Source organism: Gossypium arboreum, chromosome 3 (assembly GCF_025698485.1).
Source record: "Gossypium arboreum isolate Shixiya-1 chromosome 3, ASM2569848v2, whole genome shotgun sequence".
NCBI lineage: Eukaryota > Viridiplantae > Streptophyta > Magnoliopsida > Malvales > Malvaceae > Gossypium > Gossypium arboreum.
This window is the reverse complement of record NC_069072.1, coordinates 50299650-50327112: the sequence shown is the minus strand read 5'-3', so window position 1 is coordinate 50327112 and position 27463 is coordinate 50299650. Positions and strand designations below refer to the sequence as shown.

The window sequence follows — 27463 nt, the reverse complement described above, 5'->3', positions numbered from 1 at the left end:
ATATATATATATATATATATCACATTAATCTCGATGAGTTTCTAGGAAATCTCGATGGAATACCCATTTACCGTCAATTCATACATTGATCGTTTCAGATATGCACTCCTGCGAACCTCACATCTTATGGCGAGATTACCAGTCCAGGCTAAATCCCCCATTTTATAAACTCATAAAGTGATGTCGGGATTACCAGTCTAGGCTAAATCCCTTATAACGACAAATACCTTTATTGAGCTCAGATCTGAATTACCTGTTCAGGCTAAATTCAAATCCTAATCAGATTACCCGTTCAGGCTAAATCCATACTGCACACATATTCTTCGGGAGGCTCGACCATTCAAAGGAACACCCATCCGACTAGATCATTTTATAAATGAGATCAACAGATTACCTGTCCGGGCTAAATCCTTACTGCAACACATGCAGGACCTCATTACACATGTCAATCATGGTTTATCCATTGAATTCCCTTTTTAACCTCAACCAAGACATTTATCACAATTTATACTTAAACATGCATTTCATAGAATTTCATGTTATTAATAAATGCAATCATCATGCATTCATAAATCTTATAATTAGGCACATTGAGTGTTTACTTTAAGTTATCCAGACTTACCTGGTATTCGTTTCGGTGTCGTGTTTTGGTTATTCTGAAACCTTTCGTTTTCCTCGATCGACCTCCGGAATTTGTTCCTCAGGGTCTATAACAATAAAAATAGATCATTAACACTCCACATTATACATTTCAAGTCTAAATTCCACCCCCGGTCCAAATGACCGTCTTGCCCCTAACCTTTCACATTTTTACGATTTAGTCCCTAGGCTCGTACAATGAAACGCATGCAATTTCTACATTACTCAAGCCTAGCCTAACACTTTTCCCTCTTATGGTAGCCTACATTTTCCATTATTTTCACATTTCTGCCACGTATTTTATAACTTTTGCAAAAAGGTCCCTTTATGGGTTTTTCATGAAAATCACCTAGGAAAAGTTGTTTAACACACTTCAAACTTTCATATTCCTCCATAAAACATCAAAATACAAGTAACTCATGCATGGGTAAATTTTTAAGCTTGAACCCTAGCATGAAATATGGCTAGAAATAGAGGGAGCAAGTTACCAGGATTTCAAAATTACAAAGAGCATTAAAAACGAGGCTTGGGAGCACTTACTATTGAGCTTGGAAAGCTTGAAAACCCTAGCTATGGAAACCCTTGAAAACCCTTTCTTTGAAATTTCATCCATGCAAGCCCATTTTTGTCCAAAAATTTAGAAATTGGGCAAATTGCTCCCCAAGACCTTCTATTTTATAATCTAAAGCAATTTCATACAAATTGCTTCTAGAATCCAAGTTTTGCAATTTATTCAATTTAGTCCCTAATTTTCCAATTGGGCACTCACTCAAAGAATTCCTTCATGAAACTTTAACACATGCATATTATTATATTCTAAGCCTCGTAATAATCATAAAATAAATATTTTAATGTCAGATTTGTGGTCTCGAAACTATTATTCCGACTAAGCCCTATTTTAGGATGTTACATAAATGTACACTTTCAAACATGCATTAATTTGCCTAAATTTACAAGCATACAAATTCTCAAATCATCAACCATTTGAATTCCAAAATACCCATTATCAACAAGCATTACATATCCATCATCAAATTCACAATACAAGCCATATGCACTAATATATACACAACCAAACCAACCAAATTAAGCCAACTTTCATGGCTATATACAAAACCAAACTTTAGACATTTACAAGCCAATTCAAAAGGCTAAATTCATTACCAACACATATATCAAAATGACCAAATTTCCTATACATGCCATATACTCAAAATACTTAAGTTCAAAAGTAGCAAGGTGATAGTTGGATAGTGTGATAAAGTCTACGACAATCCCCAATCCGAACTAACTTTAATTTCACTATAAAACACTAAAAAAATTTAAACAATGTAAGCTATAAAGCTTAGTAAGTTCGTATAGCAATAAACTTAACTTATCAAATATGCACAATTTAAACCATTAACCTACTACAATTTCTATTCACAAGTTTAGTTATACATTTCACAAGTTTCTTCGATTCAGTGCTTGTATAGTTTCTGTACATACCTATGCCACCTCGTATCAAATACACACTCATCCACATCATTGATTTACCTATTGAACCATTCGGAATACTATCGGATACTCAGGAATCTCGCACCCTAAGTGCCACAAATATAGTCAAAGCTATCTCAATCTCGTATCACATATAAAGCTCACACTAGAGCTATCAACGGGTCTGCTCACGCAAGCTGACAGTCATGACGAAGCTACACGGTGCTGCTCACACAAGCTGACGTGTATCCGCAACACATGCCGGATAACTTAGCCACTGGTAGGACGTATGGACCAACACCCAAATCACAAAACCCCTAATGACATGTCATTCTTATCCTAATCTATTCCTAAGGTTCAAACAGGATTTCACACTTGTCGAATCACTGTCGAACATGTCCATAGTCTCGTATTCACAATTTATGCAATATCAAAACATTTAAAACATTATTATAACAATATTTATTACATACGAACTTAACTCGAATGCAAAAATGACGTAATAATTCGATTAATCCGACACATTGTTCTTTCCCCAATCTAAATCTGTATTTCACATTTCTTGATCTAAATAATATCAAATTTAGCTTATTTAATTATCACTCTATTCAATTTAGTCCAAAATACAAATTAGGCTTACACTTTTGCCCCTAACATTGTAACATTTTTACAATTTAGTCCTTATTTCATAAAATCACAAATTCATGCAATTCAACCAAAACCCATGCTAGCTGAATTTCAATTAGGTCTCTAGCAGTCCATATTTTTCATTTATTTCACAATTTAACCATAAAATTTATACATTTTACAATTTAATCCCTAATTGAACATTTTACTAAAAATCACTTTACAAATGTTGTTTATCTAACAACAAGCATTCATTTTCTATCATTAAACATCAAAACACACCAACATTCATCAATGAAAAAACCCTAAACCTTTAACAGTTTTGTAAATTAGTCCCTGGCTAGCTAGATTAAGCAGCAATGATCTCAAAAACATAGAAATCATTAAAAACGGGACAAAAATGGACTTACATGCACTAGTGTTAATGGTCGAACATCCAAAAGCTCAAAAATTGTTTTCTTCCTTCTAATTTTGGTCAAAACAAAGCATGGTGAAGATGATACATATTTTATGTCTTTTAATTTTAAGTTAATATTATTATTTTACCATTTTAACCTTAATGAAAAACAATTAAAAATTATTTAAACCATGTACACAAATGTCCACTAACCTTAACAATGGTCTAATTACAACATAATGACCTCCTCTATTTAATTTCAGAGCTATTAAACCCCTTTAGCTTGTGGAACTTCAGTTTTGCACTTTACGCGTTTAGTCCTTGTTATCAAATTAACCAATCAAACGATAAAATTTCTTAACGAAATTTTTACACAATCATTTAATCATACTATAGGCCTCAAAATAATAATAAAATAATTATTTCAACCTCGGGTTGGTGGTCCTGAAACCACTGCTCCGATTTAAAAACGGGCTGTTACACCAAGTATTTATTGCGTAAAACAAAAATCAAAAGACAGAACCCATCCTAGGGTTCACCTCCCTAGTTATTTTGAAAATTAGTCCATAGTCGCAAATAAAAATATCTCAAAGATAGTATAACCATAAGAAATAAAGAAACTCATAATAAACTTCAAAAAAATCAAAATGATATCTTCAATCTTGATGGAAATCTGCTTCAGAGTCCGCTTTGATGGTGTTTTTCGAGTTTTTTTTTTTCAATATTCTATGACGACTCACTCCCATCTTCTTATTTTTAGCATATATAGGTCTTAGAATGCCCGAAAAACCTAAAAATTGTGCTTTTCTGCGTGTTTAAAGTGCGATTCTTGAAATCCTCAAGGCTATGTGTCCAAGCCGTATGGAATGGCCCAGCCCATGTGGCTCTTGAAACTTGCTCCGATTTTCTAATTTTTACTCGTTTTTTGCTCCTTTTGCTCCCAAATGCTCTCCGAAGTATAGAAACATGAATTTAAAGGATTAGGAGCATAAAATGCACCATTTTACATCAAATAATCATCCAAAACGCATTAAGAATGAGGTTAAAACATGTTACTTTTAGAGCTTATCACTTGAGCTATGAATTCCAATGTTTTGAATCTTTAATTTTGTATTTCATAATCATTATTTAAAAGATTGTAAATAATTGTACCTCCTCTCCGCTGTATATTATAAATATAACTACAGATCAATTGCAAATAATGATACTTCAATCAAATAATGATTATGAAATACATAGCTAAAGATTAAAATTGTTGTTTAAACATAGCTTTGGTCTCAACAGCGATTTAAAATATTTAGTTTTATATTTCATAATCATTACTTGATTGAAGTATCATGAATCCACTCATCAAGATATTGCAAAATTATTTAAAAAGAAAAGGAGAGGTAAAAACACACAGAAGGATAATGAAATACCAACATTTGTTGGGTCAAAATTTTTAATAGAATTCACTTAAATTTTAATTGGAACTCAATTTAATTATTAAATATAAGAAATCTTAGACAAAAATAAAGAAAGGTATAGCAATGACAGTCGTAGATAAGAGAATCTTAGACATTGCTGCATAATATTTTCTAACAATTATTTTACAATATGTTATTTCGAAATTTAGAGCAGAAATTTGATTCAAAGGTATAACTAATAATAATGTAATTAGATACTTAAAGTTCAACTTTTTATCACAAAAAATAAATATGTTTCCGAATTGATATTCATAGCTTAATCAATATTGTGCTACCTTTCTTTCTTTTTAGTTGTTGCCATTTAGTGGAAGGTGGACATAAATCAAAAGATATCATTTTTAAGGCATCAAAAATTTTTAATCCCCGATTAGTGGCCATTAAACTTTTAGTTGTCACTTCACTTTATTCTGTCTGGGGCTGCCTTTGGGCGACCAGCAAAATATGCGTACTGAATAAAAAGATCATCATTTTTCAAACTTTTAATAAAATTACTTTTCTTATTTCTGTAATTAAAGTATTAGTATAGTTACAAATTCACATTTCAAAGTTAAATTAATTATTTGTTGGTATTAAATTATAAAGTAAAATTTTAAATTTTAAAATATATTTTAATTTTTATACATTTTTATATTTAAAATTTATTCAATTATTTTATTTTTATTTTTAGAAATCTAACCAAATTATATTAAAAATTAAAATATAAAAATTAATTTCAAAGAAATTAAAATTAAAATCTAACCATTTTATAAAGCAAAAAGAAAAAGTGGTGCATCCACGTGTCGACGAAAAACTTCCTTTTATATAGAGTTATATAATTTTTGTTATTCACGAGGTTTAATTAATAATTAATATTAGAAAAGAGAAAAAAATCCATCTACAATATTAGAAAGAAAAATAGAAACAATAACTACACTAAAATTTTTCATTTTCACCATAAAAGAAATAAATAAAACCCAAAGCTTAGTAAAGGTGAATTCAGTTATCAATTGTGTATTGATTCAAACGAAAATGCTTCAAACTAATGACTGAATAAACGATTGGACTGTATTAGATTCTTAGGAGATATAAATTGTGGTATAATTTGACACATGGGTTTTTACTTTTTTTTATTTATTTAAAACGGTATTTAAACTATATTCATTTTAGATGTTTAAAACTTATTTTTTCTCATAACTGGTATCTAAATTATATATTTTTCTTAAAATAATATCCAAATTATACTTCTCTTTTCAAATTACCTTAACTGTTAAAAAAATCTATTAACTAATCATTTTGTAACACATAACAATTTTTAACTAAAAATTATAAAAAATTAAATATTGTTTCCTTGAGTTTTTTAAAATAACTTATAAACATATTCATTATTTTTCTTCACCCAAGAACTTAAGTTATAGAAAATTCAACAACTGTCAAAATCATCCAAACTCAATTTTCAGTAGCAAAACCAAAAATCTTACGAACTTCTTTTTCTTTTTAAACCTCATTTTTATTCTTTTCTCACCTCAATTTAAAATTTATATATTGTTTTCTCAAAATAATTTTCTCTGTTTTTTCTATATATTTTGTATAAAATAATTTTATTGGGTGAACTTCTATAATGAAAAAAATCCAAGATAAAGCATAAAATTCAAATACAAAGAAGAAATTTAGTAGGAAAAAGATAAAAGATTTGAAAAAATTTTAACCATTAAAAAGTGTATTAGAAGAGAAGAAAGAATCAAAGACAGGAAGAGACTAAAAAAAAGTTGAAATTTAATTAAAGAAAAATTATCTCACACATTACTTATGAAATTTTTAGATTTCACAAGTGAGTTAAAGGTGTTATATGATTCAATAAGATATATAAAAAGTTAAAAGGAAAAGAAGTTCATCGAAATTTGGATAGTCATCGAAATTTGAGTTCAAATGAGTTTTAATAGATTCTTGAATTTTTTATCATAGAATTTAGGAGTGAAAATAAAAAGATGTGTTTATAAGTTTAAAAATTTAAAGAAAATAATATTTAATCTTTTCGAGATTTTTTAGTTAAAAATTATCACATGCATTAATTAAAAGATTTTTAACGGGATAATTTGAGTAATGGAATATAATTTAGATAAATAGTAAATAAATTTAGATAACAACTTTTAAGAAAATGAGTATAATTTTGTGATTTAAGCAGGTTTTAAAAGAAATGTATTATTTCATATGTTTTAGGATGTATGATTGATGCTAACTAGAATTGTATTTAACTGTAAGCTTAAAATTTTAAGAATTTCGAAATTTTAGATTTGAATTTTACTTATTATAATTTATAATGATAGATTATAATCATAATTATTTAGAAATATATTACTTGCAACTGATCTGTATTTATATTATATATATACAGCGGAGACAACGTACAAAAATAATATACTTCATTGGAGAAAATGAAGAACCAAGAATCCGTTTCGGGTATAGTTTCTTCCTGTAATTTCAATAGATTGTGTGATCTCAATAAAAATCTGATAAGAATGGCAGATAAAAAGTTGATGGAGACTGATACGTGTTGATAAGGTTTGTAGGATTCCATCATCAAGTGGATAAAAGAACAAATCACGTGTATTCGTTTCTAGGTTGTTTGGATGTTAAGTATTTGATATAGTGTTAGTGGTTTTTAAGATTTTATTATATTTTACAATATATTTGTTAACTTTTAAACTGTTTTTAGTCTAAAAACTGTATTAAATAATTTTCATATATAAATATATATTATTTATAAAGCCTTCAATTGTATACATTAATATATTAATAATATTATTGATTGAAATGGTGTTATAAATTAACTCGACACTAATTTAGGATTGATGACTACACCATGATAAATAATTGTATTCATTTAATAATCTTAAGTTGATGTGTATACAAGTGTTTAAATTTCGTTTTACTTACAATTCAATCTAATTTTTTATTTTAATCTTGTGCATATTTCATGTGTTATTATTAATTAGTTTCAAATCATACATTTCATTATTTATTGTATTAATTTTAAACACAAATATGTGTTATAAATATGTGATTTTCATACACATGCACGTGATAAAGTTTTGGCACGCTTTTCTGTCTATCTGTTGACACGAGTGTTAGGGTATACTTTTTAGGTGTACTGGTCTCAAAGAAAATGAAGGAAGAACTAGCCAATTTGAATATCATAGATGAGGAGGAAGTGGCTTTTCGGGAAGAGACACCGATGGTGGAAAATGATTACAAACTATGTGTGGTGGGACGATGTCTAATTGATAATGTTGCCCATTTCCCTTCGTTGCAGAATACTATGGTTGATTTATGTAACCCAATTAGAAGGACATTCATTTCAGATCTTGGTGAGAAAAGGTATTTATTCCAATTTTTTTCTAAAGTGGACATGAATAGGGTGTTAACGGGTACCCTGTGGATTTTTAATAATCACTTACTATTGATGCATAAGATCCAGCCAGAGGAGAATCCGACTTTAGTACTACTGCTTACTGTTGTGTTTTATGTGTGTCAAACTTGGCCATGGTGAGAGTTTCTGTTAGGTAAGGGTGCGAGTTGATTCGTCAAAAATTTTGTTTGGCTGGGACATCTCACTGCGTGCGGTGTAACACCCCTAACTCGTGACCGACGCCGGTGTCGGACACGAGGGGTTAACGAGACAAATCCTCTTAAAGTACCGACCAATTTGGCATTTCTGGACAGGCTGGAAAACTGCGTCACCGTCGCCTTAAAAATCATATCTCGAGTTCCAAAACTCGGAAACTGGTTTCGTAAATTTTCCCTGAATTTAGACTCATATATCCATCCATGGATTTATTTTTAGAATTTTGGTTGGGCCAATTGGTACAGTTTATTAGTTAAAGTCACCCATGTTACAGGGATCGACTGCTCTGACCTCCGCGCGTTACAACTTGAATATCTTTCTGTACAGGGCTTTAATACTGGTGCCGTTTGTTTCTAATGAAACTAGACTCAAAATGGAATCTGTACATATAAGGCATGACTCCTAATTCTTTCTGGATAATTTATGGTAAATTTTCAAAGTCACGACAGGGGACCCAGAAATCGTTCTGGCCCTGTCTCACGAGAACTTTAATATCTCCCAGTATACTGCTCATATGGTCGTTTCGTTTCGTCCATATAAAAATAGATTCATCAAGGATCAGTTCCATAATTTACTCACTATTTAATTCTACTTATACTATTTTTAGTGATTTTTCAATCTCATCTCACTGCTGCTGTCCGCAACAGTTACTGCAGTAGACTATGCCAATTTCATGAATTTTTCCTTGGCCTTAATCATCCATCATACATGACACAAATTATGGCCACCTTAACAAAATTTGAGTTTCTAAGACTCGTGGCTATAGGTTCTAGCATCCCACTCGACGACCACATAGGCCATTTTCACATGGCTTAAAGTTTACAATCCCACAAATCGACAAAATATAATAGCCTATACATGCCAAATGTTCTTCAACAACAAAAAAAAAGTAATACCACAAGATTTCAGCCGGTGTGATGACTTCAACGACGGTTCCGAGCACACAACAAAGACGAGTCCCAAAGTGACCTAAAATGGGTGACAAGAAAACACCGAGTGAGTTTACAACTCAGAAGTCATAAGCATTCGTCAATCCATCGATAAAATTACTACTACATGTACAACAAATGAAACTAGGTACTCGTCCATATCGAATCCATACCATAATACCTCGAACCTTTCGGTCCAATCTCGTACCAATTCATACATCCACATTTCATATTCTACACAACAAGATAATCAAGCATTTTTACACATTAACTCATTTTCCAGCACAACCATACAATTTCAATCATCACATAGATTTAAGGCTTACCAATTCAACCCCAAGCATGGACGTATTTTCTATTCATCATGAGCTCGAGGTACTTACCCGATCCGCTGTCCGTGATCAACTCGATAATATCGCACACTCAGTGCCAATAGTGATGCAAAAGCATATAATAAGTCCGCACACTTAGTGCTATATAATCAGCTCGCACACATAGTGCTATATAATCAAATTCGCACACTTAGTGCTGTACAAATTTTAAATCCGCACACTTAGTGCCAATCTTGTCACCGTGTCCATTTATACCCGCACACTTAGTGCCAAGACCAATACGTTATGCATTTTACTACCTTTATACATTCAACAATGGCATCATTCCATACACACACATTTCCACTTACACATCAATTCATTAAACACAATTGCATATATATATTATGATCATTTAAATCAATGCCAAATATATGCTTTATGACTTACCTTATATTGGATGAAACGATTTCCAATCGACTACTCGATTATCTTTCCTTTGCCTTTGCTTGATTCTCCACCTCTAGCTTCTTGAGCTAAATTTAACAAATAAATTGGTTTTATCATTTGAGCATCGGAAGAGGAATTCAAGATGCCTAGCCAATATATAAATATCTACTCATTAGGCATCAAAGTCGCATATGTACAAAATCATGAATCGAACTCAACACCTTAGTTAGTATTCCTCTTAGCGAATTTTCTAAGCCAAGAATAGGCATCAATATGCTTGCCTCTAACCGAATGCATGCACACCAATTTCCCTCATGTGGCCGAATATGCATGCCCATGTTGAGGCCGATTATGCACTTAATACCACACAAAAACAGCATGCATTTTACTAACTAACGATTACATATTGTAGCTCAATACACATCTCTCATGTACTACATAACCGAAAACATCATCCCAAGCAAATATATACCTTGAAATAGTATATATGTCATACCAATTCATCATGTGCAAACACATATTCAAAGCTCAAATCTTACCTACCATGCAACATGCATGAATCATACTTAATGGATATACCATGACCGAATACATCACAACACCATCATTTTGGTCATGATTAAGCAAAGAACTTAATGTCTCACTCAAAATACTAAAAAGAAAGTCCAAGAGCCATCAATCCCCATCACATACACCATTAACAAGCTTCATATTTAACATGCAATGGCATTAACACAAAATCCACCTTGGCCAAATACCATTTCCATGGCATAACAAGGATTTGAACCATGGCTAACATGCACATCAAGTTAGCAACCAAAACAAGCATGAATCTCATGACACAACCTCAAACATACCTTAATCTTGATGCAAGTATAGCCAAATCTCCTTCTAGTTCTCTTCTAAACCAAGCATGAAGCAAAAATCCTCCCTTTTCCTTAGTATTTTCGGCCAAAGAAGAGAAAAATGGATGAACAAAATTTTCTTTTCTCTTCCACAATGCACGGCAAGGGGGGTTTCACACACACACACATTTTTTTTTTTCTTTCTTTATTACCCATACTCATTTGTTTATTGTTTCTCCCTAGTGCACCAACAAAACATGTTTCATGACATGTTTAGCCCATGATTCCTTGTCATGGCCGGCCACTTCATGTTAAGGGGGGGAAATTTGACATGCAAATCCCTTATTTTTGCATGCATTATCAACTAGTCATCCCACATTTCCCCATCATACTTTCAATGTTTACTACTAGGCCCTTTCTAGTGAAATTCACATTTATAACTCTAAATCGAAACATCAAAATGTCACACATGAATTAACACATATTATAGGCATCAAAATAAATTATAAATTATTTTTATGCCTCAGTTTTGTGGTCCCGAAACCACATCCCGACTAGGGTCAATTTTGGGATGTCACAACTCTCCCCCACTTAAGAAATTTTCGTCCCCGAAAATCTTACCGGTAAATAGGCTCGGGTATCGCTCTTTCATAGAGTCCTCAAGTTCCCAAGTGGCTTCTTCAATTCCGTGTTTATGCCATAACACCTTCACTAACGGGATTTTCTTATTGCGTAACTCCTTTACTTCACGCATCATAATGCGAACCGGTTCCTCTTCATAGCTCAAATTAGGTGAATCTCAATCTCGGATGGAGCAATTACGTGTGATGGATCGACCTGATCGTCAAGCATCGAGACATGAAAACGTTGTGAATCCTTTCGAGCTCGGGGGCAAAATTAATCGATATGCGATCGCCCAACTCGTTCGGATACTTCATATGGCCCGATAAACCTCGGACTCAATTTGCCCTTACGACCAAATCTAAGCACCTTCTTCCAAGGTGAAACTTTGAGAAAGACCTTGTCTCCAACCCGATATTCAATATCTTTTCTTTTCAAATCCGCATACGACTTTTGGCGATCCAAGCGCTTTCAAACTTTCACGAATTACTCGAACTTTTGCTCGGCATCCTTAACCAAATCAACCTCAAGAATTTACCTTCACTAAGTTCACCAGAATAATGGGGTACGGCATTTACGATCGTATAAAGCCTCGTAAGGCGCCATCTTAATGCTTGATTGAAAGCTATTGTTGTAGGCGAATTCAATCAAAGGTAAATACCGTTCCCATGAACCACTAAACTCAAGGATGCAACATCTCAACATATCCTCGAGTATTTGAATTATCCGTTCGGATTGACCATCGGTTTGGGGATGAAAAGCGGTGCTAAAATGCACTTGGTACCCAAAGCATCTTGCAATTTCTTCCAAAATCGCGACGTAAATCTTGGGTCTCTATCCGACACGATAGAAATAGGCACCCGTGTAATCTCACAATCGAGAAACGTATAATTCCGCTTAATTTGTCCATTGAAAATCCGTGACGACGGGGATAAAGTGAGCCGACTTAGTTAGTCTATCGACAACGACCCAAATCGCATCCTTCTTACTCACTGACAATGGCAGTCCGGATACAAAGTCCATTGTGACTCGATCCCATTTCCATTCGGGTATCATGATCGGCTGAAGTAATCCCGATGGCACTTGATGTTCCGCTTTCACTTGTTGACATATCGGACACCTTGAAACAAATTGAAATGTCTCGTTTCATACCGGCCACCAAAATTGGCGCTTTTGGTCATTGTACATTTTAGTACTACCCGGGTGGATTGACATTCGACTACAATGGGCTTCATTTAGAATTATCGAAATAAGTTCCGAATTCTTTGGAACACACAGACGACTTCTGAACCTCAAACAATCGTCATCATCAATTTGAAACTCTGATTCCTTGTTCGAACACACTCAAATTTCGTTTTGCAAGCAACTCCTCATCAACTTTACGAGCTTCCCGAATTTGATGAGCCAACAATGGTTTGGCCTTCAATTCGGCTACTAACACATTGTCGGGTAGAATAGACAAGTGTACATTCATCGTCATAAAGCAAATAGTGATTTCGCTTAAGGCATCCGCAACCACATTAGCCCTTCCGGGTGATAATCAATGACGAGCTCATAATCCTTTAACAACTCGAGCCATCGCCTTTGTCGCAGTTCAAGTCTCTTTGGGTCATCAAATATTTGAGACTTTTGTGATCCGAATACACATGGCACTTCTCACCAAATAAGTAATGTCGCCATATCTTTAAGGCGAATACGATGGCGACCAATTCGAGATCATGGGTCGGATAATTTTTCTCATGTGGCTTTAGTTGCCTCGACGACAGGCCACAACTCGCCCTTCTTGCATCAATACGCAACCCAACCCAAGTAGGGATGCGTCACTATAAATGACAAACTCTTTGCCCGATTCGGGTTGCACTAGAATTGGGGCTTCATCAAATAAGCTTTCGGTTGATCGAAACTTTTTCGACATTTCTCCGTCCATTCAAACTTAACATCCTTTTGGAGTAGCTTTGTCATTGGCGTGGCTATTGTCGAGAAACCTTTACAAATCGTCGGTAATAACCGCAAGCCCCAAAAGCTCCTAACCCGGTAACATTCCTTGGTGGTTTCCAATCGACTATGGCGAATTTTGTTCGGGTCCACCCGACACCGATGCGGACACCACGTGCCCCAAAAGCTAACCTCTTTCAACCAAAATTCACATTTTGAACTTTATGATAATCGCTTATCTCGTAAGATTTGCAACACTAGCCTCGGTGTTCAAAGATGCTCGGTTTCATCTCTCGAATAGACCGAATGTCATCGATAAATACAACTACGAACCGATCCAAGTATGGCTGAAAATTCTATTCATTAAATCCATAAACACCATAGGGCATTGGTGAGCCCAAACGGCATCACCAAGAATTCGTAGTGACCATACCTCGTTCTAAAAGCGGTTTTGGGTATGTCCGATTCTCGGACCCTCAACCGATAGTACCCGACCTCAAATCTATCTTTGAAAACACCGAGGCTCCCTTTAATTGATCAAACAAATCGTCAATTCGTGGCAATGGATATTTATTCTTTATCGTCACTTTATTGAGTTGACGATAGTCGATGCACAACCTCATGGTTCCGTCCTTCTTCTTCACAAACAATACAAAGCGCCCCATGGAGAAAAACTTCGGTCGAGCGAAACCTCTATCCGTCGGTTCTTGCAATTGAACCTTCAATTCCTTTAATTCCGTTAATGCCATACGACACGGGGCTATTGAAATCGGCGTAGTACCGGTACAACCGATGCGAATTCCACTTCTCGAACCGGTGGCAATCCCGTAACTCCTCAGAAAAACATCTGAATACTCACAAACCATCGTACCGATTCGAGTTTCCTTTCCGTCTCTTTACTTCCAAACACATACGCAAGGTATGTTTCACACCCTTTTCACGCACCTCGAGCGGTCATAGAAGATATCATCATTGGCGCTCCTTTTAAATCGATGAGACTCGACTCGGACTACCTCATTATTTGTACTCCTCAAATCAATGGTTTTCCTTTTGCGATCCACCTTTGCATCATGTACGGTCACCAATCCATACCAAGAATAACATCGAATTCATTAAATGGTAAAAGCATCGGATCGGTAGGAAAACAGATTCTCGAATTATTAGGGGCATCTCTTGCACACTTTATCAACGAATACGTATTGACCCAAAGGGTTTGACACTGAATTACGAACTCGAGAGACTCAACGGTAGAGTCTTCTTTGGATGCTAAAGTTTCACATACATATGAATGAGTAGAGCGGGGTCAATCAATGCAATCACACTAGTATCAAAGAGAGTAAAAGTACCGGTGATAACGTCGGGGAGGATGCCTCCTCGTCGCGCGGATGGCATATGCTCTAGCAGGAGCTCGGGTCTCGGATCGAACAACCGTGACGGTGGCTCCCCTCGATTACCGCCCTACCTCCTGAAACCCCGGGGTCTACCTCTAGCTGTCGCCCCACTAGATCTCGCACCTTGCATCTTATTCTTCTCATCTAGCTCGTGCAATCCCTAATGAAGTGGTCCTTGAACCGCATCCATAACAGCCCTATTATGCAGACTTACCCCAACATTCACCTAGGTGTCGTCTTCCACATTGGGGCATTCAGGTCTCTCTTGACGATTATTGCCCACACTAGCTATCAAGTAGCTCGAGTCCGTCGATGGTCGGGTTCTAATGGAAATTCCCATGATCGTTCTCGACTTCTTGGTGTCCTCCCCGAACCTCTTTGTAGCCGAGAACGGAGCTTTACTCGTCGATCTTTTACGGTAATCTCTTGCTTCAAATTCAGCCTTCTTCTTCTCCTTCCCAAGTTCTTCCGCCTTGCGTGCTCGTTCGACTAGTGTCACGAACTCCTTTATCTCCAAAATTCCACTAGTAACTTTAACTCTTCATTCAATCCTTCTTCAAATCTTTTGCACATCGCAACCTCATCAGCCACACACTCCGAGCATACCGACTAAGTCTTACGAACTCATGTTCAGATTCGAGATCTGATCATCCGCCTTGCTTGAGTTCCAAGAATTCCTTACGCTCGATCGATGAACTGTTGACTAATGTATTTCTTTCGAAATTGGATTGGAAGAAATCCCAAGTAACTCGTTCATTTGGGACTATGGAAATTAAAGTCCTCCACCAATAGTAAGTCGAGTCTCGCAACAAGGATATAGCACACTTAAGACATTCGTCGGGGTGCATGATTCATCTAACACTCTAATGGTGTTATCGAGCGAACTCGGCCTTTTCGGCATCATCAAGAACTATGGCCTTGAACTCCTCGGCCCCACGCTTCCTAATCAAGTCCACGGTGGTTTACTCAGCCTCACAGGATCAAGAATCGGAGGCATTGCGGGCTCTTGGGGTGGAGTGTTTAAATTCGGGAATGGTTGGACAGCCGGGTTGGTTCGGGCATATTATGCGACCCACTCATTCATCATAGTGAAGAAGGCTTGTTTCGCCTTCATTTTGATTATTCGCGGATGACCGAGGCTCAACAGCGGTGTCCCTTGCGCAGGAGCAGCCGCTACACTTTCAACGTCATCCGCCAAGGGTCTCTCTACCCGGTTCCATCGCTAATTAAAACAAAAATTTCAACCGTCGAAGTCATCACATTATTAAGCACTATCAATTTGGCATGTATAGCTAGACTCACACGCTATGGTAGTCCTAGAACCGACTAAACCATAGCTCTGATACCAATAAAATTGTAACACCCTAACTCGTGACCGACGCCGTGTCGGACACGAGGGGTTAACGAGACAAATCCTCTTAAAGTACCGACCAATTTGGCATTTCTGGACAGGCTGGAAAACTGCGTCACCGTCGCCTTTAAAATCATATCTCGAGTTCCAAAACTCGGAAACTGGTTTCGTAAATTTTCCTGAATTTAGACTCATATATCCATCCATGGATTTATTTTTAGAATTTTGGTTGGGCCAATTGGTACAGTTTATTAGTTAAAGTCACCCATGTTACAGGGATCGACTGCTCTGACCTCCGCGCGTTACAACTTGAATATCTTTCTGTACAGGGCTTTAATACTGGTGCCGTTTGTTTCTAATGAAACTAGACTCAAAATGGAATCTGTACATATAAGGCATGACTCCTAATTCTTTCTGGATAATTTATGGTAAATTTTCAAAGTCACGACAGGGGACCCAGAAATCGTTCTGGCCCTGTCTCACGAGAACTTTAATATCTCCCAGTATACTGCTCATATGGTCGTTTCGTTTCGTCCATATAAAATAGATTCATCAAGGATCAGTTCCATAATTTACTCACTATTTAATTCTACTTATACTATTTTTAGTGATTTTTCAATCTCATCTCACTGCTGCTGTCCGCAACAGTTACTGCAGTAGACTATGCCAATTTCATGAATTTTTCCTTGGCCTTAATCATCCATCATACATGACACAAATTATGGCCACCTTAACAAAATTTGAGTTTCTAAGACTCGTGGCTATAGGTTCTAGCATCCCACTCGACGACCACATAGGCCATTTTCACATGGCTTAAAGTTTACAATCCCACAAATCGACAAAATATAATAGCCTATACATGCCAAATGTTCTTCAACAACAAAAAAAAAGTAATACCACAAGATTTCAGCCGGTGTGATGACTTCAACGACGGTTCCGAGCACACAACAGTACGAGTCCCAGTGACCTAAAATGGGTGACAAGAAAACACCGAGTGAGTTTACAACTCAGTAAGTCATAAGCATTCGTCAATCCAATCGATAAAATTACTACTACATGTACAACAAATGAAACTAGGTACTCGTCCATATCGAATCCATACCATAATACCTCGAACCTTTCGGTCCAATCTCGTACCAATTCATACATCCACATTTCATATTCTACACAACAAGATAATCGAAGCATTTTTTACACATTAACTCATTTTCCAGCACAACCATACAATTTCAATCATCACATAGATTTAAGGCTTACCAATTCAACCCCAAGCATGGACGTATTTTCTATTCATCATGAGCTCGAGGTACTTACCCGATCCGCTGTCCGTGATCAACTCGATAATATCGCACACTCAGTGCCAATAGTGATGCAAAAGCATATAATAAGTCCGCACACTTAGTGCTATATAATCAGCTCGCACACATAGTGCTATATAATCAAATTCGCACACTTAGTGCTGTACAAATTTTAAATCCGACACTTAGTGCCAATCTTGTCACCGTGTCCATTTATACCCGCACACTTAGTGCCAAGACCAATACGTTATGCATTTTACTACCTTTATACATTCAACAATGGCATCATTCCATACACACACATTTCCACTTACACATCAATTCATTAAACACAATTGCATATATATATTATGATCATTTAAATCAATGCCAAATATATGCTTTATGACTTACCTTATATTGGATGAAACGATTTCCAATCGACTACTCGATTATCTTTCCTTTGCCTTTGCTTGATTCTCCACCTCTAGCTTCTTGAGCTAAATTTAACAAATAAATTGGTTTTATCATTTGAGCATCGGAAGAGGAATTCAAGATGCCTAGCCAATATATAAATATCTACTCATTAGGCATCAAAGTCGCATATGTACAAAATCATGAATCGAACTCAACACCTTAGTTAGTATTCCTCTTAGCGAATTTTCTAAGCCAAGAATAGGCATCAATATGCTTGCCTCTAACCGAATGCATGCACACCAATTTCCCTCATGTGGCCGAATATGCATGCCCATGTTGAGGCCGATTATGCACTTAATACCACACAAAAACAGCATGCATTTTACTAACTAACGCATTACATATTGTAGCTCAATACACATCTCTCATGTACTACATAACCGAAAACATCATCCCAAGCAAATATATACCTTGAAATAGTATATATGTCATACCAATTCATCATGTGCAAACACATATTCAAAGCTCAAATCTTACCTACCATGCAACATGCATGAATCATACTTGTGGATATACCATGACCGAATACATCACAACACCATCATTTTGGTCATGATTAAGCAAAGAACTTAATGTCTCACTCAAAAATACTAAAAAGAAAGTCCAAGAGCCATCAATCCCCCATCACATACACCATTAACAAGCTTCATATTTAACATGCAATGGCATTAACACAAAATCCACCTTGGCCAAATACCATTTCCATGGCATAACAAGGATTTGAACCATGGCTAACATGCACATCAAGTTAGCAACCAAAACAAGCATGAATCTCATGACACAACCTCAAACATACCTTAATCTTGATGCAAGTATAGCCAAATCTCCTTCTAGTTCTCTTCTAAACCAAGCATGAAGCAAAAATCCTCCCTTTTCCTTAGTATTTTCGGCCAAAGAAGAGAAAAATGGATGAACAAAATTTTCTTTTCTCTTCCACAATGCACGGCAAGGGGGGTTTCACACACACACACATTTTTTTTTTTTCTTTCTTTATTACCCATACTCATTTGTTTATTGTTTCTCCTAGTGCACCAACAAAACATGTTTCATGACATGTTTAGCCCATGATTCCTTGTCATGGCGGCCACTTCATGTTAAGGGGAAATTTGACATGCAAATCCTTATTTTTGCATGCATTATCAACTAGTCATCCCACATTTCCCCATCATACTTTCAATGTTTACTACTAGGCCCTTTCTAGTGAAATTCACATTTATAACTCTAAATCGAAACATCAAAAATGTCACACATGAATTAACACATATTATAGGCATCAAAATAAATTATAAATTATTTTTATGCCTCAGTTTTGTGGTCCCGAAACCACATCCCGACTAGGGTCAATTTTGGGATGTCACATGCGGTGGCAAAGAGAAGAAACGTAGTGGTTAGCTGGTGGCTGCATGAATATGGTAGTTTGATTTGCAGAAATTTGGATATGGAATGTGAGGAAAATAGGCGTAATCTTCAAGATGGAGGGGGCATGCGGAGTCATCGGTAGGATAACATGGACAAAATATATCTTAATCCCAATCTCATTCTATTAGGGCCTAGAATTATGTCGCCAAATAGGGATTCAAATAATAAATAGTTTATGGATCATGGGCTGGAAAACAAAGGCGTGAATGTCGTTGGGCCTATAGACCTAACTATGGATGGGGAAGAGGATCCACTTATGACAATGGAAGGGAAGAAAAGGCAATGCTTAGTGGGGGAACCATCTATTATTTTGAATGAAGTAGGAAGGGACCATAATGAGAAATCAACTAGCTCTTTCATGCAAAGCAGTCGAATTTAATGAAAACCTGAAGTTGGAATCTCTGTGAGTTGGGGAAGCCACGGGTTTTTAATCATTTCTTGGATAAAACTGAAAGATGTTTCTCCTCGACTTTTGTTTCTCATAGAAACAAAAATTAGTGCTAAATGAATGGAAGGTGTTCGAAGGAAGTGTGGTTTTGGCAATGGCATCGATGTGGGGGCTATAGGGTCCAAGGGAGGTCTATCATTAGGATGGAAAGACAATTATTTAGTTACTTTAAGGAGTTTCTCACAACACCATATTAATGTCACTAGTTAAGATGAGGAGGGATCTTTGTGAAGGTTCATGAGCTTTTATAGGAATCCAGAGGAAAGATATAGGAGCTTGTCATGGGACTTACTCAGACAATTGAGGCATGACCAAACAATTCCCTGGTTGGTTGTAGAGATTTCAACGAGATTGTTTTTTCATTTAAGATGAGAGGTGGACATTTCCTATCAAAAAGGCAGATGCATGATTTTCATTCGATGTTGGAAGATTGCAATTTAAGTGACTTGGGATTTATTATGGGATTTATTGGTAGATGGTTCACATGGGAAAGAGGTAGGTTGGCATCTAATAACATCATGGAGAGACTTGATTGGGGTGTCGCAAATTCGGCATGGTGCAATCTATTTCTTGATTATACAGTTGCGCAATTGCATCACTCCAAATCTGATCATTGTTTTATTTTAATTGACACGAGGGGAGGTGCTCGGAGAAGGTTAAGGATGGGTAGTTATAAGTTTCATTTTGACACTAACTGGTGTTTGGAGGAATCTTGTGAATATGAGATCCAGTGAGGGTAGGCACTTTTATCAAAAGAGGTGCTTATTAAGTTAGAAAAAACTAGGAGGACATTTACAAAGGTGAAGTTGTCACGTTAAAATGGATAGAGTAGTGGGGAAAAAGAATTTGGAGTAACGACAGTTGGAACTTTATGATCAGGGTCCGGGGAATGATGTTTTAGAAAAAATTGCTGAGATCCAATTGGGTGTCAGTATGAAAGCAAACAAGGAGGAATTGTTTTGGGAGCAAAGGTCCCATGTCAGCTATTTAAAAAATGGTGCTCACAATATAAGGTTGCAGTAAGTCGAAAGCAGAGGAATAAAATTGGGGGTTTGGAGAATGGTGAGGGCAGTTGGGTTACTAAGAAAGCCGAGATGTTGTGTATTAAATCAAATTATTTTATGGACTTGTTCACTGCATCGGATGTGGGGGAAGTGTAACACCCCAAACCCGTGACCGTCACCGGATTTGACCACGAGGTGTTACCGGGCTTACTTTACTTATTCCTCTCTTGGAAATTTTTTTTTTGTTTTCCTTTTTCTGTTCCAGGCAGGCTAGTTAACTGCATCACTGTCACCTTAAAATCATATCTCGAGTTCCAGAACTTGAAAATGAGTTTCGTCAATTTTCCTGAAACTAGACTCATATATCCATCCATGGATTTATTTCTAGAATTTTGGTCGGGCCAATTGGTACAGTTTATTAGTTAAAGTCACCCCTGTTTCAGGGTTCGACTACACTGACCTTTACGCATTACGACCTGGATATCATCTCGTACAGAGCTCTAATGCTCATGTCGTTTCTTTCTAATGAAACTAGACTCAAAGGGGAATCTACGCATATAAGGCATGACTTCTAATTGTTTCTGGATAATTTATGGTAAATTTTCCAAGTCAGAGCAGGGGATCCAGAAACCGTTCTGGCCCTGTTTCGTAAAAACCTGAATATCTCTTAAAATACAGCTCATATGGTCGTTTTGTTTCGTCCATATGAAAATAGATTCATCAAGGTTCAATTTCATAATTTATTCACTATTTAATTCTACTTCTACTATTTTTAGTGATTTTTCCATCTCACCTCACTGCTGCTGGCAGCATCTGGTACTAAAGCAAACAATGACTATTTCATAATTCTTCCATGGCCAACTATTTCATCATACATAATACAAACTATGGCCACCTTATCAAAATTAAGGTTTCTAAGGCTCGTGCCTATAGGTTATAGATTCACACTCAACCGACCACATAGGCCATCTTCGCATGGCTTAAAGTTTACAACCGAGATTCAACAAAACAAAGTAGCCTATACATGCCAAATGTTCTCCTAGTTCAACTACGAAGACAATACCAAAAGATTTCCAGCCGGTGTGATGACTTCAACGACGGTTCCGAGCACATAAACGATACGAGTCCAAGAGACCTAAAATGGGTGACAAGAAAACACCGAGTGAGTTTATAACTCAGTAAGTCATAAGCATTTCACAACCATCCGTTACTAAAATTATCATAAAATGAAATAATGAAACAAGGCCCAGCGTTCCAGCCATACCGAACTATACCATAGTTCCTTAGACCTTTCGGATCAATCTCATACCAAGTCATACATTTACATTTCATATACTATTCAATAGGATATTTGAAGCAATTTCCATACATCATTTCATTTCCGCAACAATCATGCAATTGAAATCATCACATAGATTTAAAACTTACCGACTCAACTCCGAGCATGAACATAGTATCTATTAGCCACGAACTCAAGGTACTTACTCTTTCCACTGTCCATACTCAACTCGATGAAGACACACCCTCCATATAATTGTTCGATCGGAGATATATATATATAGAGTACGCACACACAGTGCTTAATACTCGATTTCGCACACTTAGTGCCATGTGATTTAAGCCCGCACACATAGTGCCATACCCTTCGAGCTCGCACACCCAGTGCCGTATATTTCCAGCATGCACACTTAGTGCCATATATTTCCAGCATGCACACTTAGTGCCAATCTCGTCACCGTACACACGTATTGCCCGCACACTTAGTGCCGAAAGCAAACTTTCTACACAATTCACTATTTCTTTTACATTCAACAATGTCATCATTCCATACACATACATTTTCATTTACATATCATCTCATTTGTGACAGCCCAAAATTGACCCTAGTCGGAAGGTGGTCTCGGGACCACAAAACCGAGGCATAAAAATAATTAAAAATTTATTTTGATGCCTATAATATGTGTGTGCTCATGTATGACATTTTATGATGATTGATTTAGTGTTATAAGGGTGAATTCCACAAGAAAGGACTTAGTAATGAACTTTGAAAGTATGATAGGGAAATGTGTGATGACTAATTAAAGCATGCATGCAAAATAATGGACTTGCATGTCAAATTCCCCCTTTTATAGGTGGTGGCCGGCCATGACAAGGGAGGATGGGCTAAACATGTCATGAAACATGTTTTGTTGGTGCATTAGGGTGAAATAATAAACAAAGGTGTATGGGTGATAAAAAAATGAAAAAAAAAAAATGTGTGTGAGTGTGGTAATCCCCCCATTGCCGTGAGTTGTAGAGAAGGAAAGAAAAAAATTTTGTTCATCCTTTCTTTGAGCCAAAACTAAGGAAGAAGGAGGATTTTTGCTTCATGCTTGGTTTGGAAGAGATCTAGAAGGAGATTTGGCCAAGTTTGCATCAAGATTAAGGTATGTATGAGGTTGTGTTAGGAGTTTCATGCATGTTTTGGTTGCTAACTTGATGTGCATGTTAGCCATGGCTCAAATCTTTGTTAAGCCATGGAAATGGTATTTGGCCAAAGTTGTTATGGTGATAAAGCCATTGCATGCTAAGTGTGAAGCTTGATGATGATGCATGCAATGATGGATTGTCTACTCTTGAGCAAGATTTGAGCCTTCTTTTTGATTTATCATGATTGAAGTTGAAAAGGAGCATGATTGTCATATTCGCCATTCATGAGCATGGTTCATGCTTCTTGCATGTTAGTTAAAATTTGTATTTTTGGATGGCTATGGACACCTTGAAAATTCGCCATGCTCATATTGTATATATATGTTTGCACGTGATGTTTTGGCTATGAAGTAAGTAATGAATAAGTTGGTTTAAAGAAGAAGATGTTGAAGAATAATCGTGAAATTTCAAGCACAATTCGCCTAGCACACATATAAGTGCTTGATGCTATATTATAAGTTTTGAGCCACAATATGCAAAGCATTAACTAGTAAAATGCATGCTGTTTTGTGAGGTATTAAGTGCATAATTGGCCTCAACATGTACATGAATATTCGCCTTGGGTAGCCTATTGAAGGCCTTAGCATTTCCTTGATGCTCAAATAAATTGTATTGAATTGCTTGATGTAGTATAAAATGTGCATGACCATTGTGTATTCAAGCTAAAGAGTGGCCATATGACCATTTAAAATCCTTGTCATATTCGGCCATAAGCAAGCACAATGAGGTTTTAATAAATTGAATTTGTTTGAATTAGCTCAAGAGCTAAGAGGGCCACAATTGGACAAGGGAAGGAAAAGGTGATCGAATAGCGAAAAAGCCGTTCGACAACATCCGAGGTAAGTCCTCAAGAAGTGATCTTACTTGAATTATGTAAGATGAAACATGGATGTGTATGATTATTGATCATGTGTGTATGAGTATTTGAATTCCACCGGGCTAAGTCCCAAGGCGAATATGCTAATGATTATAATTGTGTTTGAGCCTTAGTAACGAAAATGAAATATGTATGTCCAATGATTATTGATGTATGTGTGCATGAGAAATTGAATGATATCCGGGCTAAGCCCAAGACAATTATGCTGAAATTTATATCCGGTTAAGACCCAAGGCAATTGTGCTAGTAGCTATATCCGGGCTAAGACCAAGGCATTCGTGCAAGTTGTTAAATCCGGGCTAAGACCGAAGGCATTTGTGCAAATCGTGATATCCGGTAAAGTCCGTTGGCCTTGGTGCGGGTTACCATAACCGGGCTATGTCCCAAGGCGATTGAACGAGTACCGACATCCGGATAAACTCAAGGTATGTGATTTGAAAATTATGAGCTTGCTGGAAAATTTCAGCTAATGCACTTGTGAAATTTCCCAATGATAAGGTAAGTGCGGTGTGTGCTTTTGCGCTAGGAGTAAGAGCGTATGAATATCCGCTCCTATGATGGAGCGAGTTATCGGCCTTAATGAAGCCGTTATTTGTGTATGAACATAAGAGTTGGGATGGTAAAGTAAGTATGATTATGTGAATGCGCATTAATGAAATGATGCATTTAACTATGTGAATGTATTGCTGTAATTAGAGTTGATTATATTCCTTGAGACTTACTAAGCATAAAAATGCTTACTCACCGCTTTGGCTCTCGTTTTCTAGATTTCGCTCGATAGCAATCGGATTCGGGATCGTTGAAGTCGAAGTCATCCACACTATCAAGCCCCCATTTTGGTATAAATTCTTGGTTGAACTTGAAATGGCATGTATAGGACTACCCTTGTTTGTTAAATATGTGGTGATGTAAGTATGTACGGCCATGCGAAAATGGCTCAAAAGGAACATGAACTTAGAATAATTGTGGTTTGTATGTATATATTTGGTGTCATGATGTGGCTATGGCTTGAAATGGGAATGTTGGTCATATGATCAGCCATTGGCACGGTTAAAATGATCATATATGAACCTATGTATGGCAAAGACTAGTTGGTTCATGGAGACTACCAAATAGGTAAGACCTACCTTAAAACAGATGCTGCCAGCTGCAGTGACGTGAATGTGAAAAATCACCAAAATTCGTAGAAATGGAATTAAATAGTGAATAAGCTATGTAAATGAACCTTGATGAGTCTATTTTCATATGGAAGAAACGAAATGGTCATAGGAGTTACATGTTAAGAGATATTAATGCTATTGTGAGACAGGGCCAGAACGGTTTCTGGGTTCCCTGTCGCAACTTTAAAAATTTACTATAAATTATCCAGAAAGAATTAGGCGACATACCTTATATGTACAGATTCCATTTTGAGTCTAGTTTCATTAGAAACAAACGACACCAGCATTAAAGCCCTGTACAGAGAGATATTCAAGTTATACCGCGCGAAGGTCAGAGCAGTCGATCCCTGTAACATGGGTGACTTTAACTAATAAACTGTACCAATTGGCCCATCCAAAATTCTAGAAATAAATCCATGGATGGATATATGAGTCTAAATTCAGGAAAATTTACGAAACCAGTTTCCGAGTTTTGAAACTCGAGATATGATTTTAAGGCGACGGTGATGCAGTCTTCCAGCCTGACTGGAAATGTCAAATTGGTGGGCAAACCATGTGAACTTGGCTTATTAACCCCTCGTGTCCGACAACGGCAATGGTCTCGGGTTCGGGTGTTACAATTTTATGGTATCGAGCCACGGTTTAGTCGATTCTAGGACTACCGTGAGGTGTTTGGGGTCTAGCTATACATGCCATTTAATGATGAATCGATAGTGTGGTGATTTCGACAATTTGACTTTGAGTTTGTTTATAGCAATGGGTCCCGATCCCAACCGAGCAATAGCTGATGATGTGGAGAGTGTGGCGCTGCTCCGCACAAGGGACAGCGCGGCGGACTCTCAACCTATGGCCAGCAATCCGAATGATGAGGCTAGGCAAGCCTTTTATAGTGTGATGAACGAATGGTTTAATCAATACATTCGAACTAACACGGCTGTCCCACGACCTCCATTCCCGACAAATGCAACCTCAAGACCTACAATACCTCCCAGAATCGACCAAATAAGGTCAAGTAAGCCCCGATCGATAGGATTCGAAAACATGGGGCCACTGAATTTAAAGCTACGGATGATGATGATGCCGAACGAGCTGAATTTCGGTTGGACAACACTATCCGGTGCTCGATGAGCTATCTTGTACACCGATGAATGCTTAAAGTGTACCATCTCCTTGCTACGTGATTCCACCTACTATTGGTGGAGTACTCGACTTCGTGGTACCTAGAGAGCAAGTGACTTGGGAATTTCTTGATCTTAAGCAAGGTTCTATGTCGGTTACCGACTATGAACGAAAATTTGTGAGGCTTAATGATACACGCGAGAATGCATTTCGTCCAAGCTATTATGTGTAAATGCTTGAGGATGGGCTGAATGATGATATAAGGATGTTCGTTGGCATTCTCGAAATCGAGAGATCGTAGTACTTGTTGAGCAAGCTTGTAAAGTCGAAGAGCTTAGAAAGGAGAAACAAAAAGTGATGTGGGAACCGGAGAATTCGAAGAGGTCCTCGGAAAGTCTCTTCAACAGCAATCAAGAGATTTCGAGATGATGTGAACCGGTCTAGAGGCGCTTTGGGCTTTTTAGACGAGGACGCGATCGACCCCTGTGACCACACGAGTCACTTCGATCGCCATGGTGGAAATGATCGCCGAGAGAGGCGAGTGTCAACATTGTGGCAAATAGCATTCGGGAGCTGTTGGTTTCGTGATCACTCCTGCTATAAGTGTGGATCGGCCGACCACTTTAGGAAGGATTGCCCGAGGAAGCTTGAGCAGAATGTGAGTCGAGTGGAAACTCGGGTGCTACCATCGCCGAGGTAGGCCACCTAGAAATATGGGCAATGTCGGTGGCGGTCGAGAGGATCTAGAGATGCTACCATCGATCTCGAGGCTCGTGCTCTGCGAGGACTTATGCCATACGCGCACGCCGAGGATCTTGCCTCTCCGGATGTCATTACGGTGCTTTCACCCTTTTCAATACTAAAGTGATTGCGTTGATTGACCCCGGTTCTACTCAATCTTATATATGTGAAACCTTAGCATCCAAAGAAGACTTTGCCTATTGAGTCTCATCGAGTTTGTAATTCGGTGTCAAACCCTTGGGTCATTACGTGCTTGTCAACAAAGTGTGCAAGAAAAGTCTCCTAGTGTTCCGAGGTTCTTGTTTCCGCGGACTTGATGCTTTTGCCGTTCGATGAATTCGACGTTATTCTTGGTTTGGATGGGTTGACCATGCACGATGCGGTCGTAAATTGCAAAAGCAAGACTATCGATTTGAGGTGCGCGAATAACGAG

General features: G+C 37.1%; 1 long non-coding RNA gene across 1 annotated transcript; it reads right to left on the bottom strand.

The window, feature by feature from the left end:
• Positions 1-16709: 16709 nt before the first annotated feature.
• On the bottom strand, positions 16710-17846 carry LOC128290154 (uncharacterized). The gene is made up of 2 exons (XR_008279794.1): positions 17731-17846; positions 16710-17006 (listed from the first exon to the last, which is right to left on the bottom strand). It is a non-coding gene; the product is annotated as an uncharacterized LOC128290154 (long non-coding RNA).
• Between the last annotated feature and the right edge of the window lie 9617 nt (positions 17847-27463).